We start from the raw sequence: 15,652 nt of genomic DNA on the forward strand, positions 1-15,652 counted from the left end.
TTCCTGGACGCCCAACTCCCTCTGCCTTCAGTATATCTCTATCTCCCAGCAGGTGTGGATGTCCCTTTCTCAGCACCTGGATTTCTGCCTGGGGTGGCGCCTGTGCTTTGCCAGTAGAGCAGGGGGGTGTTGTGGCTGGTGGTGCCCACTTTAAAAGGCATACTTCCCTATCCCTGCCTCACCCCATTCCCCCTCCTCCCGGAGTTCCTCTGTGGCTGCCTGCCTCTAACTTTCTTCACAGTAAAAAAAAAAAAAAAAAAAAGAGAGGCGATTTCTGAGGCTTTCTCTAGAACTCCTGGTTCAGTGCAGCTTGACCAAAGCTCGTTTGACTCAGTCTCCTGAGGTGAGAGTGGTGCCCAGCTCCTCCGGGGAGGTTCCCGCTGACAGCGCTCTGTGCGGGGTAAGTTGTTTTCTGTATTTGATGGCTGCTACCAAGGATTGGTGATTCTCATCGCCCCGGATTGGCCAAGGCGTCCGTGGTATGCGGATCTCTGACAGATGCTGGTGGACGCGCCTCTTTCTTTGCGTCAGGTTCCGAACTTGTTAGTTCAGGGTCCGGTGACTATGGAAGATCCTTGCCACTTTGGTCTTACGGCCTGGCTCTTGAGAGGGCTTAATTGAGGGACAAAGGGCTATTCTAATAAGGTTATTGCCACGCTCTTGCGGGCTCGCACACAGTCTACCTCTGTGACTTAAGCTCGGATCTGGTGCACTTTTAGGCGTGGTGTACTCCAAAGGCTATCTCGCCGACTCTGGCATCAGTTTTGCTTTTGCTGGACTTTTTGCAGGACGGGCTACAAAAGGGCCTGGCCTACAATTCCCTTCGAGTTCAAGCGGCAGCGTTGGCCTGCTTCGGGGGAATGTCTCCGGCTTGTCCCTTGCTGCTCATCCGGATATTGTCCAATTTCTCAGAGGGGCGCTTCGTCTCCGTCCTCCTTTGACCACATTCTTTGTGATGGGTTATACTGACTGAGCAGGGGCAGTACCATCCTGTAAGACAGTTCAGTTTTCTCTAGCTAGCTGCTGGTAAATGGGCACAACCCACATGTCTGATTCATCTGCTGCCAGGGGAGTGGCCAGAGGGGGGGGGGCGGGCCAGAGCCTGAGGTGAGGGATCACATTTTAGCCCCCCCCTCCAACCCTCCCCCGCCAGGTACCTTTGCTGGCGGGGGTCCCCAACCCCTGCCAGCCGAAGTCCCCTTCAGCGCCGGTCTCCGAGTCCGGCGCATTCGCTGATCTGGATTCTGCAGGATGTCGGGACTCACAGAAACAGAATCCAGATTAGCAAAGCACCGGAGACCAGTGCTGCAGAAGACTTCGGCTGGCGGGGGTTGGGGGACCCCCGCCAGCGGGAAGGGGGCTTGAATGTGGTGGGGGAGGGTGAAAGCAGGGGGCCAGGGCTAAATTTGCGTGGCCCCACCTAGCTACGCCCCTGGCTGCGACTAAAGGAAACAGTGTTACCCAGTAAAGCATAACTTCTCCACCCCCCCCCCCCCCCCCTTCTTTTTCTCTTGAGCTGCCACCTTTTGTCCTAGCTTTGGCTGGGGCTTTTAATACTTCTCTAGCTCTTCTTTTGTCCATATGGATCCTTGCCATGTCTACACCTTTTGCTTGACAGAGGTTGGTATGCCACACTTTTTTTGTTGCATTGGGCTTACAATGAATGAAAACATTTATTTGGTAATTATGCTGTGAAAGTCTCTGGAGTTAAATGACGGTTAGAAGGTTTTCTGGTCTTTGAGAGCATCATTCGTGCAGGAATTCTCGCCAGTGAAAGGGATGAAAACATTTTACTTTTGTTGCAGTTGTACAGTAAATTTATGGAGCTGTAGTAGAGTCTAAGAATATGTGAATGACTTGGGGTAGGGTTCTCACTTCTATCTGAGAAAAAAAAAATCTAACTGGAAATGGTGAATCTACCACTTAAATCACCTATATGCCAAAATATCATTTGTATAAATGCACACTCTCGCTTACCCTAATCTTAATTTTGTAGATATTGGTCAGTTTCTGTGATTTCTGCTATCAGCTGCTCTGCACATCTGCCAACAAGTAACAAAGAAATAATTTTAGGGGCAAGATTGTAATCTTCAGAAAACATTAGTCTTTAAAAACACAGGTCTAATGAAAGCCATATTCCCCTGAATTCTATATAACGCACGTTAAATCTGCACCTGTAACTCTAGGCATGGTTTACAGAATACGCCTACCTGTTTTTTTTTTTTCCCCCGATTCCATATATAGAATCTATTTCCATTAAACCGAGTAGGGAAAACATGCAGCAACATGGCTTCAGGAAAGCTTTCCAACATAGATTTGTAGGAGGTTAGGGTTGTGAGTGACAGGTGACTGGGGTGTATAGGGAGTTGTACCTGTGTAACAGTCCTGAGGAGGGGGTAGGGACCATATGGTATGATTGGGTGGGGGACAGGTGACTGGGGTTGTATGAAGAGTTGGAGGGTGTAGAAATATAGGAATGTAGTGGAGAGGGGAGGTCCTTGAAGACATCTTATTGGTACCCTCTATCACCAGGTGCTTCAGTTATTTTTCCTTGCCTTTGTTAAGGGTTGCTTTGTGCCAAAATGCTGGAGGAATGTTTGGAATGCAACAGTGGTCAAAATTCCATAGCACTAACAATTTTCCAAAAGAGATTCAGTTCTCTGTATATATTGAACTAGAATTTTTCAAAGGAGCAAATTTAGGACCCTGACACTCGGTTACAATAGCCCTTTTAAAAAATGGTATATATTTTACTAAATACTGGAGATGGGGAGGTAAAAGGCAGAAGAAAGGGTAGAGAATAGGTTTGCATAAGAGAGATGGAGTAGATGCTGAAGAGGAGGGGGATCTCCAGTCCTCACCACTCATGCATAACAATTATGTGCCCAATAGTAAGACAAACCCACACCAATCCTAGGAAAATCTTAAATAGAGATATTTTAGGCTTAGTTCTCTGAAACTGTTTTTGAACTTGTCCAGTATATTCTCACATTTTCTTCCTGCTTTCAAGTTTGGAGAACTACCAACTTTTGGGGAGTTATGCCTATGGGCAGACATACATCAACTTCTATATATTTTTCCAAGGGTCCATTTGTTGGAATGCATATAAAGGGTAAAAAGTCAACCTTAAAAATATATAATTTAAATGTTGAATTTACTTGAAACGTCAATCAGACATTGTAAAATTGAGTTCTCACAGATTAAAATTGTAAGGGATAAGGTAGTCCAATGATCAGTTTAGATCAATAATGAAAGACCTATATATAGTCATAAATTCTTGGATTTTACAAAGGTGAAAACTTGATTTAAAACTGATTTTCATCTAATTTTAAGTGGTTATAAAAGCATCTCCAGGGCAATAAGGGCATCTGGAACACCAGCTTAAGATGGGATAAGAATCCTTCCCCGATGACTGAACCCCACCCCACTCTCAAATATAATCTAAACAAAACATTCGTTCGTTCCTTAAAATACAGTCATTATGCACTGAAAAAGCTAACTCAAGCTGTTCACAGCATGTGGGTTTATGCAGGACATATGTTTAGGTTCTGAAATTAGAAGTGGGTCCCAGGACATTTTATTTTGATGAGTTTTATTACTATTGTCTATAAACAATAAACATTTTCAACCTGTATAGCTCAGTCTTGGTCTCATGTTTTCTTTTAGTCTTGTATCTGTTATTTTTATGTTTTTCTCACTCTTGTCTTTTTGTCTAGTGGATTTTTTCATTTTTCTTTTATCTATATTTTCTACCTCTTATGATTCTCTTCCCTTTTTTTTCTTTTTCTTCTTTCCCCTCTTCATGTACTGGTCTGCCTATTCCTCCCCCTCTTCTTCTCTGCAACTTATCCTCTTCCTCTCACACTATCTTATTCTCTTCATTCCTCTATACTGTCTTCCCATGACATAATCACCTTTTCTTCCCAAACAGCCCTGGCATAATCTTTCTCCTTCATTACTAAAACAACATCCCTGAGAGAAGATCCAAGATGGTGCCTGAAGTAGAAGTGCGTTTTGTTAGCTCCTGACTCCCACTGAGTTTCTGATAACTGGGCTAACCCTCGGACCAGAAATGGGAAAGAGGAAGGGGAAAGCCTGTATGCTCACCTCCACGAGCAGCGCTGAAGCCCCCCCCCCCTCCCCCCCCCCCCCCGCGACAGACGACACTGGAAGAGTTTGGGCTACAAATGCCAGGAGCTCAGGGAAACACTTTGAGGGGGACCAACGGACGAACAGGATCATAGCATAGAGGGAGTGACGCTTAGTCCTCCCTCATTTACAGCACCTCCGAGACCTGTAAGAGAACTGGTGGCAAGGGAGTTACAGCAGGCTGAGTCACCCGGAAGGGGAAGAATCTTGGTTGCTGCGAGTGGAGGACCCGCAGCCGTCTCGACCTCCTGTGGAAAACAATCAGGAAGGCAGATGTGCTATACTTCCTTACCCATAACAGCACAGAGTAGTCCTACGGGAGGGAATGGTGAAGTATCAAAACCGAAGAAATGCAAAGTGATGCATTTAGGGAATAGAAACTCCTCGGGAGACTATGTGTTATGCGGGGAGAATCTGATAGGTACGGACGGGGAGAGGGATCTTGGGGTGATAGTATCTGAGTATCTGAAGGCGATGAAACAGTGTGACAAGGCGGTGGCCGTAGCTAGAACGTTGTTCGGCTGTATAGAGAGAGGTGTGACCAGCAGAAGAAAGGAGGTGTTGATGCCCCTGTATAAGTCGTCGGTGAGGCCCCACCTAGAGTATTGTGTTCAGTTTTGGAGGCCGTACCTTGCGAAGAATGTAAAAGAATTGAAGCCGGTTGCAAAGAAAAGCTACGAGAATGGTAAGGGATTTGCGTTACAAAACGTATGAGCAGAGACTTGATGACCTGAACATGTATACTCTGGAAGAAAGGAGAAACAGGGGTGATATGATACAGATGTTCAAATATTTGAAAAGTATTAATCTGCAACGAACCTTTTTCCGGAGGTGCGAAGGCGGGGGGTAGAACGAGAGGACATGAATGAGATTGAAGGGGGGGCAGACTCAAGAAAAATGTCAGGAAATATTTTTTCACAGAGAGAGTAGTGGATGCTTGGAATGCCCTCCCCCGGGAGGTGGTGGAAATGAAAACGGTAACAGAATTCAACACGCGTGGGATAAACATAAAGGAATCCTGTTCAGAAGGAATGGATCCTAAGGAGCTTAGCCAAGATTGGGTGGCAGAGCCGGAGGCGGGGGGATAGTGCTGGGCAACTTATACGGTCTGTGCCAGAGCCGGTGGTGGGAGGCGGGGCTGGTGGTTGGGAGGCAGGGATAGTGCTGGGCAGACTTACCCGGTCTGTGCCCTGAAAAGGACAGGTACAAATCAAGGTAAGGTATACACAAAAAGTAGCACATATGCGTTTATCTTGTAGGGCAGACTGGATGGACCATGCAGGTCTTTTTCTGCCGTCATTTACTATGTTACTATGACTGTAAACACATTAGAACTTTTATGGAATGCAATTCAGGAATGAGTAATACCCTCCAACAAATTTCAAGCTCCCTTCGGGGAGATGTGACGGAAATCAAACAAACTCAGATTCAACTATCCGGGAAGATAGAGGAGCAAACCGTCAAGGTTGGAGTTCTAGAAAATGAGGTAAACGCTTCTAAAAATACTATCATAGCAATAAAAGACAATAACTACCAAGCACGCAAGATTGAATACTTAGAAAATCAGGATAGGAGGAATAATCTACGATTATTAAATTTCCCCAAGTCTCCTCTTATTCTGGCATTAGAAATGCTGAAGAAATACTTTAGGGAAGTTTTGGGTGTTCCATCTGAAGGCTTCCCGCCAGTAATAAAGGCCCAATATATTACGGGAATTAAGAAATGACTGATACCTCACAACCTGATTTAAATCTTTCAGACCTTCTTGAAAGTTCAATGGAAGTTATTTCCGAAAGAAACAACGTTGGTGTCAGTTTGCCTTAGAGCCTGACCGGAACAATATTTTAGATTATATTTCCGCCACATAAATGCTCTTTCCTAGGTGCCAAGATAAATCCAGAAAGATCTGTATCAAGAGACACTCAAAAAAAGAAGATAAGAGTTCTTGGCATTTAAACTAGGAATCCTTAGATTAGGAGGAGTTTTCCTCCTTAAATTTCCTTGTAGATGTATTGTCTCATTGAATTCTTCTAACTTTGTTTTTTTTCACACCTGGGAAAGTATTGGAATTATAAATAGTAAAGAATAAAATGGGGACATTCTCGATGCAGCTACGCTACTCGGCTGTGTATTCTTGAACTTCTACTCTATTGATTATTACTTAACATGTGAATAATTACATTAATTGTTGTACCTTAGTACTCAGCTCAGGAGAGGGACCTGGGGCTGATGGTGTCCGAGGATCTCAAGGTGATGAAACAGTGAGACAAGGTGGTGCTGAGGCCAGCAAGATGCTAGGATGCATAGAGAGGGGTATTGATGCCCCTGTACAACTCATTGGTGAATCCCGACTTGGAGTATTGTGTTCAGTTCTGAAGGCCATATCTTGCTAAGGATGTAAAGGACTTGAAGCAGTTCAGGGAAACGTGACAAAAATGGTACGGGGTTCGCGTGGCAAGATGTACGAGATGCTTGCTCAGCTGAACATACCAGGTGATATGATACAGACATTCAATATTTGAAGGTATAAATCCACAAACATTTTCCAGAGGACAGGAAGATGGTATAGAACTAGAAGACATGAATTGAGGTTGAAAGGGGGGCCGACTCAATAATAATGTCAGGAAGTATTTTTTTCACTGAGAACGGTGGTAGGTACTGGAATGCCCTTCTGCGGGATGTGGTGGCAATGGCAAATAGTAATGGAATTCAAAAATGCATGGGATAAATACAAAGGAATCCTGTTTGGAAGGAATGGATCCAAAGAAGTTTAGCAGAGATTAGGTAGCAACACAGCTCATTGGAAAGCCAGTGCTAGGCAAGATTTCTACAGGCTGTGCCCTCATTTGGATGGGCTGCAGTGGAGCTTTTCAGGGGCCTGACTTCAGAAATTTAGAACAAGAACTATGCCAGGCAGACTTCTACGGTCTGTGCCATGACAATGGCAAAGACAAATCAAGATCAGGTATACACATATGAAGTATCACATCATTACCATATGTAATGTTTAGCTTGTTGCGTAGACCAGATGGACCGTACAGGTCTTTCTTCCGTCATCTACTATGTTCAGTAGTCCATTTCTACTCTGCCTCCATTGAAGAAATTTGCAAGGTGCAATGTGGTGACCCACACCATCACTGTTCACTTCTGTGGAACAGAATTTGACGGGATAGCCGGTGTGGACAAGCAGTCCTGCAGAATCTTTTTACTACTTGAAAGGTCAACTCCACCTCCGGCCCTTTTCTTTTCCCCACCAGGCTCACTGCCTACTTAATTGCCAAAAAATTCATTTTGTGAGCCTGGTAGCTAGCGAGTCCACATCCTATATAATAAAAAGCACCTCCAACGTTCTGAAGCTGACTCTGTGAACGTGACGCCTTGAAGCATTCGTGCTCCTATGTATCCGTCTCCTGAAATGACGTTACATACTTCCGTGTCCGTAAAGACCAATCACTGGAAGGGAACGCTGCAGTTGCCAGCTAATGGAACGCGACATCACACGCATGAGGGTGTCATCGGCTGTCCCTTCCTCCCTCCAGTTCCAGGCCCCCTACCTCCAAATTTTAAAAGTCTACTTCATTTACGAAGTCGGGTTTACGGCGGCCGGCAACAGTGGTAACAGGCATGCAGGCTCGACTCTCTTCTCTCAGCTCTGGGCCCGCCCTTGCAGAAACAGAAATGAGGCGGGCCCAGAGACTGAGAGAGAAGGCGAGCCTGCACGCCTGTTACCACTGCTGCTGGCCGCCGTAAACCTGACTTCATAAGTGAGATGACTTTTAAAATTTGGAGGGTAGGGGGCCTGGAACTGGAGGGAGGGAAGATGACACCCTCATGTGTGTGATGTTGTGTTCCGAGGGGGGGGGGGGGGGGGACAATGACCCTGGAGCTCGGAATGGGGGGGGACGACCCTAGAACTCGGAGGGAGGGGGGGTCCATGGCACACACTCTTTTCTCACACATTCGCACCCGTCTCACTCTGTCACCACACACTCTCAAACATACCACTCCGATGAAAACCGTGCTAGCAGCCGTTTAATTTGTGTCGAAACGGGCCTTTTTAACTGTATAGAATATTATGCCTGCTTGTCCTTGGAGAAAGCTGTTACTTACCTGTAGCAGCTGGTTCTCAAGCACAGCAGGCTATATCTCATATCCCTCCTGCCTCCCCTTGGAGTTGTCTTCTTAGCTTTAGTACTGTACTGTCGGTCCTGCGCTTGAGTGTCTGGTGGGAAGGCACCTGCACAGTTGGGGTAGTGGCTCTAAGATAGTGTCTGTTCACTTGACAGTGTCCACCTAGGCTCCATGGATGATGTCACCCACATATGATACTATATGCCAGCTGTCCTCAGGAAAACACCTGCTACGGGTAACTAGCTTTTCACATATCTCTGCATTTTTCCCAAGGCTTCTTCTTTGAGGGGATTTTAATATTTATATACCTGCCCTTGTACTTCAGGCGATAAAGAGTTTGTTCGCCATAGCCCTATATGTCAGGTTGGCATGTTCTGGGCTAGATTCTAATGCAGTTACCATCTTGCATCCCTTGTCCCTGTCTTGGTGTGATCACTTTTTTTTTTTTATATCAAATTAAATCAAACTTACCCTGAACACTTTTTCTGTCACAGAAGTATTTGTGAGATTTCATCTCTAGATGTCAATAACTGGCTGATGCCTGCCCGAATTCTGTCTCTACACTGCCTTCCTAATCTAACCAAATACACAGCAGGGTGAGCTTAACACACAATGTAAGCTGTGTATGTTAATAGCATAACAATAGTAAAATGACCAAATGAAGATAACATTCCAACTGGATATAAACTTTAAAGTAGGCAAATAAATGTTAGTGGTCGTTGCTTGGATACTGTTTTACAGGCATCTTTTATCCTGATGTTACTATGTTGCTACCAGTATCTCTGCACCAGCCATACAACCAGTTGCTCTAGCTCACAGAGAATACTGGTATGACCCCTGAGGACAGGTGGGCTCCATCCACCAAATCACAGGCCCGGTTTGGGTCCTTAAACCTTGTGCTTTGCATATCTTCCAAGTTGCTTATCAGTTGGTCGACTCTTCTTCATCCTGTTGTGGTTCTCTTCCTGTCTGCTATCATAATAGGTAGCATGCAAGAACAATAATATATTCTATTTGCCTATTTGCGGATGATACTAAGATCTGTAACAGAGTGGACACCCCGGATGGGAGTGGAAAACATGAAAAAGGACCTACGGAAGCTAGAAGAATGGTCCTAAGGTTTGGCAATTAAAATTCAATGCGAAGAAAGTGCAAAGTGATGCACTTAGGAAGTAGAAATCCACGGGAGACGTATGTGTTAGGCGGGGAGAGTCTGATAGGTACGGACGGAGAGGGATCTGGGGCGATAGTATCTGAGGATTTGAAGGCGACGAAACAGTGTGACAAGGCGGTGGCCGTAGCTAGAAAGTTGTTAGGCTGTATAAAGAGAGGTGTGACCAGCAGAAGAAAGGGGGTATTGATGCCCCTGTCTAAGTCGTGGTGACGGCCCCACCTGGAGTATTGTGTTCAGTTTGGAGGCCGTATCTTGTTAAGGATGTAAAAAGAATTGAAGCGGTGCAAAGAAAAGCTACGGAGAATGGTATGGGATTTTGCGTTACAAAGACATATGAGGAGAGACTTGCTGAACTAACACATGTACACTCTGGAGGAAAGGAGAAACAGGGTGATATGATACAGACGTTCAAATATTTGAAAGGATTATCCGCAAACGAACCTTTCCGGAGATGGGAAGGTGGTAGAACGAGAGGACATGAAATGAGATTGAAGGGGGGCAGACTCAAGAAAAATGTCAGGAAGTATTTTTTCACGGAGAGAGTAGTGGAGGCTTGGAATGCCCTCCCGCGGGAGGTGGTGGAAATGAAAATGGTAACGGAATTCAACATGCGTGGGATAAGCATAAAGGAATCCTGTGCCGAAGGAATGGATCCTCAGGAACTTAGTCAAGATCGGGAGGCGTGGCTGGTGGTTGGGAGGCGGGGATAGGGCTGGGCACTTATACGGTCTGTACCAGAGCCGGTGGTGGGAAGCGGGACTGGTGGTTGGGAGGCAGGGATAGTGCTGGACAGACTTGTACGGTCTGTGCCAGAGCCGGTGGTTGGGAGTGCCGGGCTGGTGGTGGGGAGGTGAGGATAGTGCGGGGCAGACTTATACGGTCTGTGCCCTGAAGAGCACAGGTACAAATCAAAGTAGGGTAATACAACAAAAAGAAGCAAATATGAGTTGTCTTGTTGGGCAGACTGGATGGACGTTCAGGTCTTTTTCTGCCGTCATCTACTATGTTACTGATATATGTCGAATAATAGAAGTGAAGCACCTAATAGAAACATTAAACATTCAAACAACATATGATGCTCATTGTCAATACAATGAAATAACAGGCTGCCGGTGAGAAGCAATGCAGACATCTAGACAGACAGGTGGCAAGACAAAAGGCTTTTCGGCGAAATAATGGGTGGCTATAGTGAAGATAAATTATATTTCAGTGATTAAGGTATGTGAACTGTCTTAGTTACAAGATGTGCAACATGCTGGACATGTGAGTGAACAGCATGTCACCACTGAGCATAGCCACGCTATCATCTTATTTTCTTTTCCATGTTTTATTTTGTTTGATTTCTACTGATAACCTGCATGTAGGAAACCTGTCAGCCTCACACCCCAAATTTTGACAGTGAAATTCAGATTAGTATCATAATCTGGCAATACACTTGCGCAGGGACTTTTATCCTGGGAACTGATGATCCCACTGCAGCTCCTTGTGACTCTGGGCAAGTCACTTAAACCCTCCATTGCCCCTGGTACAAATTAAGTACCTGAATTAAAAACCGCTTTGAATGTAGTTGCAAAAAACCTCAGAAAAGGCAGTATATCAAGTCCCATTCCCTTCCAAGGTATACTCCAAACACAATGAATGCAAGGTTCTTAATAGAATATCTTTAACCAGACCTGTGTTTTAAAAGGAGAAAAAAGACTTCAGAAGCTGTTTACCATCTCCTCTTGAAGACAAACTTTCTGCTGACCCAGCTTCCTCAGTCCTTAAAAACCTAGTTACTTTATTTTTATATTCCACACTTTTTTTTTAGGAGACCAGGGGAGTTCTAAAAAAAAAGTGTGGACCCCTGTAAAAGACTCCCCTGTCTCCTAAAACAAAAAGTGTGGACCCGCCTCGCTAGGCGCTCATTTCTTGTCAGACCTCGCTTCAACTTCTTTTGTCTTCTGTCTTTAATTCGGTACTGACCCAACAAGAAAACAACTAATGTTTCTACTTCCTATTATAAACACTAAAATAGTCCATGAGAAACTGAAACATTCTTTCTAGTAATACAAAAGGAGGCCTTTTCACTAAAGATTAACGCACCTTATCTGCTACAAAACCCATTGTATTCTTATGGGCCTGCAACAGCTAGCCTTTAAAGATTCCACTATCCCTACTCAACACGCATGGCGCAGACCTGCTGGGAACCACCGTAGGGGTTAAAAAAAAAAAAAAAAGACTTCTGCAGGTACCCGTAAAATACGCAGCGCAGCTTCCTCTGCTGAGACATCTCGGGCTAGTGCTGCTGAGTGGGGAAGCGACTAGGCCTGAGACAGTACGGGTGTCTACTAGTACCTGTAATAAAGAAAATGTGATCGTAAAGCAACCAGAAGCTAAAGATAGGCCTCTCAAAGTCTACTGAGTCGGATCATGATGTATCCCAGAAACCTCCACTCGAAACGTTACGTTTCTTAGTCTCCACCCTTTGTCCCTGTTACACTCCTCCACCCCACTTCTTGCGCAAGTGGTACGCAGCACACCCCTCAATCTTACAGGCTAACGCAACAGACCAATCAGCCCACGCCCTATATGCTGCAGGCCAATAGGAAGTCCGTTGCTACCATGCCGTTTTATTTTTAGCTCAGGATCCTCCCACGCCATGGTTTCTTTTTACTCTATCCTGCTGTATCAATACTCCCCGGACGGACCCCGTGAAATATAGAGAAAATAGTCCCTGTGTGATGTCAGTCAGTGGTGGTAGCTAGTGGCTTCTTTTTTTCGGGGTGTCCTCCAAGGCAAGAGAGCCAGGCAGCTACAGTCGCAGAGTGTGCGAGAGTATTCCAGAGAACGTATACGTTTGATTTTGTTTTTAAATTCATATAAGTAAGTGCTTTTGTTTGGGGATGGGGGGTGGAGGTTAGTTTTCAGGGATCAGAGAATTCCCCTAAGGTAGGAAAGTATATTAATAAAAGTTCAACCAGCACAGCTGTAAGTCATGGGAGTCAACTTTTCAGAACAAAATTATGGTGGTGGGATATTATACTCAACGCACACTCCCACAGTAAAGGAAATAAGGCATTGATTCAAGCAGCCTTTTGTGTGTCTGGAATTGGTACCCAAAACATAGGAGCCGACTAATTTTGAAAAGTTGGCTCCTGGAAGACATGCACTTTACTTTCAGCTTGTTTAAGGTCCCTGTTTTCTTCATCTGATGAGAGCTGAGGCCTTGCGAAACAGCGGAGTATGCGAGCCGCCCATTAGAATCTCTCACCGGTCAAATTTCCCAGGCCTTCCTTACTCAAGACCCATCAGCTTAATTTGGGGGAGATGTGCTGTGTTACGATTGCAACTTACTCCATCTTTGGGCGGTGGGGAGGAGTCTGGCTGATATAAACCTCTCAACTAGAGATTACACTGATTCCCCAAAGTATAAACCAGCCGCAGATAAGATGCTGTGCGTGTGTTTTATATATAACGATATTAAGTAGTAACATAAATTGAGAGCAGATCAAGGCCTGTACAGTCTATCCAATCGACTGGGGTGTAACATGGCCACTCTGTGCAAGTTACGCCCCTCTATGCCCTATCAGAGGGTAAAGGTCATTTAAGTTTTATTTGGATTCCATTCTCTTTCTATATAGGATCCTCGTGATTTATCCCTTGCATTTTTGAGTTTTGTCATTATTATTTTTTCCAAGACTCCTACTGGGAAAGTATTCCAGGCATCCACCACCCTTACCATAGAACCTAACCAAATCTTGACCAAAATTGGCTGCTCGGTTTCAGCAGAAACTGTAATGAACCCCCTGCGGCTAAGGTTGCCAACTAGAACCAGATCGCCCAACAGGGTTGATCCAGTCCTAGTCTTACCCAATTGCATACAGGGACTTGTGGTTCAGATTTCCCCCATTGGATTCTCTAAAAAAAAAAAAAAAAAGCCAGACAACATGTATTGAGGTAAGCCCATGACTGCATCAACCCTGTCGGGCAAATCTGGAGCTAGTTGGCAACCCTCCCGCAGCAGTCTTGGCAGCCATTGCAAAATTTTAAACATCTGTATTGTATCTCTCGTATCTCTCCTTTTCTCCAGGGTATACATATTTAAGTCTTGAAGTCTCTTCTCTCACATCATTTGGTGCAAACCCAAATCGTTTGTTTCCTTCTTCTGAACCACTTAAGTCGTTTTATGTCCTTAGCAAGATATGGCATCCAAAACTGAACACAGTATTCTTTTTTACAGGGACGTGAACACCTAATTTTTCTGCTGGTTATGACTGTGTGTGTAGCCTAGCACATAGTGGCGTGAACCACCACCTTATTACATTGTTTTGTTTTGTTTTTTGCCATCTTGATATCCTCAGACACTGTCCCTTAAGAAGTGTTCTCTAATGCAAGACCCTGGGGACTAGTGATGGCCCCTGGATGACCTCTGGGCAGCCTTTCTCATCATTCTATTTTTTTTCTTCTGCTCTCTTCCTTTTTACCCAAGCTCATAACAGTAAGAGAAAGTGGATGTAAGGATGAGCCACATGCTTGAAGAACAAGGCATCAAACATATAAACGGCGAGTGACCGACTCACTCGCAAATGCGCAGTAGAGACTTCCCTCTCTGTCCCGCCCCGCTTCAATACGTGATGACGAGGGCGGGACAGAGAGGGAAACTGCGCCGCCGAGGTTACCGCACCCGCCCACCCGAGGTCCATGTTACACCCCCACCCCCACCACCCACACACCCCCCCGGCCAGGGCCCTCTCTCCGCTACTAAACTTACACATCCATTCGCCGGAATGCGCATGCACATCAGCTGAGCTGCCACGGCCTTCCTTCCCTGCCTGTGTCCCGCCCTCGCTGACGTTGATCATCACCGGAGGGCGGGACACCAGGCAGAGAGGGAAGGGCGACGGCAGCTCAGCTGATGTGCGTGCTGCGTTCCGGCGAATGGATGTGTAAGTTTAGTAGCGGAGAGGAGAGAGGGCCCGGGCCGGGTGGAGGGATGGCGGCGACTCCGGGGGGGGGGGGGGGAACGGTAGCGGTGGCGACCTCGCGAGGAGGGAGGGGGGAAGGAAGAAGGAAAACACCAATACCAGCCTGTTTTTTACGGGCTCAACCTGCTAGTTTCTCAAATTTGAAGAGAATGGATTTGGAAATGCCCATCTTCTTGACAATTACACACATAAAAAGTTGGAAGGCAAGAATGGTTAGCGTGGATGTTATTGACACACACTAATCAGTAGTGTTGATGCCGGGTGTTATTTTCAGCTCATTTGGATCCAAAGTGGCTCTGACGTAATGAAGACCACCGCCTTAAGGTCTCTTCCCTGGTCTGTGCATATCAGCCTCTGCTCTCGCCCCCTAAATTTTACACCTTCTTTGGATTTCTATATGCCAAATTACTGTGCACTTCTTTTCATTAAATTTTAACAGCCAAATATAGACCATTCTTCTAGTTTTTGTAGATCACATCTCATGTTCTCTACTCGCTCAGAGTTGTCCACTTGGCTGCAAACCTTTGTGTCATTTGCAAAAAAGGCAAACTTTTCCTTCTAACCCTTTAGCAGTGTTGCTCGCAAATATACCAAATAAAATTGGCCTCGGTAGTGGTCCCTGAGACACTCCACTACTCACCTTTCTTCAAGTGAATTCCATCTGTCAGTCAACTAGCTAATCCAGTTCCCCACTTTGGGTCCCAACTTCAGCCTGCTGAGTTTATTTATGAGCCTCCTATGAGGAACCATGTCAACTGAAAGCCACGTGGACTACATACAGTGTGTGTCCTTGATCCAGTTCTCTGATCACCCAGGCGCAAAGAAGTAAGTCAGATTGTTTTGGCGCAATATTTCTTTGGTAAAACTATGCTACTTCAGATTTTGCCATGTATTTGATTCTAGGAAGTTCACTATTGTTTCCTTCAGCAGCATCTCCATTACTTTCCAACCACTGAAGTCAGACTGGCCTGTAGTCTCTCCTGGTCCTCTCTCACCATTTTTGTGAAGAGAAACCACCTCCAATCTGTGAAACTCTCTTCCAGAGAATCCTTTATGCCAGTTTGGAGGATTTCATTTCTCTGGACATCTGGTCTGATGAGCCGATTTTCAAACTCATTTTGTCTTTTTCCTGATTTTTTCCCCTCCAAATTTGATCCTGTTTCATTAAATTTTCAGTTATTTTGTTCCCAGACACATTTTGTTGTGTTGGAAAGAAAAGCAAAACCAGCTG

Source organism: Microcaecilia unicolor, chromosome 1 (genome assembly GCF_901765095.1).
Source record: "Microcaecilia unicolor chromosome 1, aMicUni1.1, whole genome shotgun sequence".
Lineage (NCBI taxonomy): Eukaryota > Metazoa > Chordata > Amphibia > Gymnophiona > Siphonopidae > Microcaecilia > Microcaecilia unicolor.